Here is a 3,607-nt window from a genome sequence, read left to right as displayed (position 1 = left end):
CACAGTTACAAAACATTTTTCACACAAATAAAGTCAGATCTAAATAACTGGAAAAACATCAGTTGTGCATGGTAGGCTGAGCTAATATAATAAAAATGTCAATTCTACCTAAATTAATTTACTTATTCAGAGCCATACCAATCAAACTACCAAAAAATTATTTTCTGCTAGAAAAAATAATAAGAAAATTCATCTGCAAGAACAAAAAGTCCAGAATATCAAAGGAACTAATGAAAAGAAATGCAGGGAAGATGGCCTACCTGTATCTGATCTTACATTGCATTATAAAGCAGCAGTCATCAAAACCACTTGGTAGTGGCTAAGAAATAGAGTGGTGGATCAGTGGAATAAGTTAGGTATGCAAGACACAACAGTCAATGACTATACTAATCTACTATTTGATAAATCCAAAGATTCCAGTTTCCGGGATAAGAAATCACTATTTAGCAAAAACTGAGAAAATTGGAAAAAATGTATGGCAGAAACTGGGCATAGACCAACATCTTACACCCTATACCAAGGTAAAGTCAAAATGGATACACAATTTAGATATAAAGACTGATACTATAAGCAAGCTAGAAGAGCAAGGAATAGTTTACATTTCAGATTTATAGAAAAAGGAAGAATTTATGACCAAACAAGAGACAGAGAATATTATGAAATGCAAAATGAACAATTTTTATTACATTAAATTGAAAAGTTTTTACACAAACAAAGCCAATGTATCCCAGATTAAGAGGGAGGCAGAAAACTGGGAAATAATTTTTACAACCAACGTCTCTGATAAAGGCCTCATTTCTAAAACATAGATAACCAAGTCAAATTTATAAGAATACAAGTCATTCCCCAATTGATAAATGATCAAAGGATATGAACAGGCAGTTCTATAGTCATATGAAAAAATCACTATCTAAAAAATCACTAATCTAAATCACTATTGATTAGAGAAATGCAAATCAAAACAACTCTGAGGTACCACATCACACCTATCAGATTGGCTAACATGACAAAACAGGACAATGATAAATGTTGGAGAAGATGTGGGAAAATTGGAGCACTAATACATAATTGGTGGAGTTGTGAAATGATCCAACCATTCTGGAGAGCAATTTGGGGCTATACCTAAAGGGCTATAAAACTGTGCATGCCCTTTGACCCAGCAATATTATTTCTAGGTCTGTATCCCAAAGAGATCATAAAAATGGGAAAAGGACCCACATGTACAAAAACATTTATAGCAGCTCTTTTTGTGGTGGCAAAAAATTGGAACTTGAGGAGATGCCCATCAATTGGGGGAATGGCTGAACAAGTTGTGATATATGAATGTAATGGAATACTATTGTGCTGTAAGAAATGATGAGCAGGCAGAATTAAAAAAACCTGGAAAGACTTACAAGAACTGATGCCGAGTAAAATGAGCAGAACCAGGAGAACATTGTACACAGTAATAGCCACATTATGGGATGACAGATGGTCAATAGACCTGGCACTTCACATCAATGAAAGAATCTAAGACAACTCCAAAAGTCTCATGATGGAAATTGCTATCCACACACAGAGAAAGAAATATGGAGTCTGAATCCAGATGGAAGCATACTATTTGCTCTCCTTTCTTTCGTTGTTTTGTTTTATTGCTTCATTCTCGTGGTTCCTCCCATTAGTTTTAGTTGTTGTTTGCATCATGACTAATAGGAAAATATGCTTAACATGAATGTGTATGTAGAGCCTATATTGGATCATATGTTGTCTTGGGGAGAGGGGAGCGAGGGGAAGAAATGGGAGGGAGAGAAAATTTAAAACTCAAAATCTTATGGAAGTGAATATTGAAAATTAAAAACAAATAAAGACCAAAAAAAAAGAATTGCTTAGACCTGAGTGCTGAGAAGGTAGGTAACTTACTCAGTCACATAGCCAGTAGGTGTCAGTCAACAAGCACTTACTAAATGTTTGCCATGTGCAAAGTACTGGAGATACAAAGAAAGAAAAAAAAATAGCCTGTTCTTGAGCTCACAAAGCATTTGAACCTCAGTCTTTAATGTGAAATTCCAATATAAGAGTATCGCACTATTTTGAGGTGTGGTCTAATGAGAGTTGCCCATAGAAATGGCAGTGACTAGTTTTATTTTAGCTGTTTTCAGTTTTCTAGTCCATTTCTAATGTCTTAATAACCCCAGGAAAATGAAGAAAAATGGCCTGAAGAGGAAAAGTTGTCCTAATAAGGGGAAAATAATATTTCTATTATACCTTTATGGTATTTAGGAGTAGGTGGAATCTTTAAAAGGGTTAAAAACTCAATAGTAACATCTTGTGAGATGTGAAGGAATTAGAGGAGAGAGTGAATAGTTTGGGCCCATCAGTAAAATGTCAGCATGAATATTTTTCTAAATAATAATAGTATTTATTTATTTATTTTTTGTTTCAAGCACATCTATATTTTAACTATGTATCTTTTCTTTTTTAAAATTAATTTATTTTGATTTATCAACAATCACTTTCATATGCTTTTGAGTTTAAAATTTTTCTCCCCCTTCCTCCCCACCACCCTCCCCAAGATGGCACACAATTTGATATAGGCTATACATATACATCCCTATTAAACATATTTTCACATTGGTGATGTAAGTAAAAATTAGAACCAATAGGAGGAACCACCAGAAAGAGGAAACAAAACTCAACAGAAGAGAAAAAAAAATAGCAAATAGTATGCTTTGATCTGCATTCAAATTCCATAGTTCTTTCTTTGGATGTGGATAGCATTTTCCATCACGAGGTCTTTGGAGATGTCTTAGATCCTTGTATTGCTGGGAAGGGTTAAGTTTATCAATAAATAATAATATTTATATAGCACCTACTATATGTCTAGCACTTTGCAAAATACTTTTTTCAAATATCTCATTTGATTATCTCAACCCTGGGAGGTAGGTGCTATTATTATCCCCATTTTGGAATTGAGGAAACTGGAGCAGATGGAGGCTAAGTTACTTGCCCAGGGTCACACTGTTAGTAATTGTCTGAGGTGGGCTGTAAAATGTGGATCACAATAGCAACTACCACACAGAGTCGTTGTGAAGATCAAGTGAGATAGTCTCTGCAAAGTGATTTGGAAGTCTTCAAGTACTTTATAAGGTTGGCTGTTGTTTTTATTAACTTGCCCAATGTAACACAAGTAACACAGAAGTAGTGAGGCTTTGAGTGCATGTCCTCTAACACCAGACCCCATGTTGTCCCAATATATCGTTCAGGGGTAGGTACTACTGTCACAACTCTGCTCGGCTACTTTTAGGCTTATGTATGTACTATAGACCTAGAAGAATAAAGGTGCTTAATGAGAACTCAATAAAACTTCATAAACCGTGCAAGGCAAAGGTTATTTTCAAAGTATCTCAGTGCATCCTTTCCATTTGGTGATCTCATTTCAAGGTAGACAAGGGCCACTCTAGGCAACACATGGAGTTTCCTGCTTTTCATCCTCTCAATAATCATTCTTTTTTTCTTTTCGGGCATTCTTCACCCCTCTCCTCACTTGACTTTCCCCTCCCTCTTATTAGTGATTTGGAGCATTTCTTTCTTTCTTTCTTTCTTTCTTTCTTTCTTTCTTTCTTTCTTT

This window comes from Vombatus ursinus, unplaced genomic scaffold (assembly GCF_900497805.2).
Source record: "Vombatus ursinus unplaced genomic scaffold, bare-nosed wombat genome assembly UNPS02006779.1, whole genome shotgun sequence".
NCBI classification, from domain to species: domain Eukaryota; kingdom Metazoa; phylum Chordata; class Mammalia; order Diprotodontia; family Vombatidae; genus Vombatus; species Vombatus ursinus.
This window is presented reverse-complemented; position numbering follows the sequence as displayed.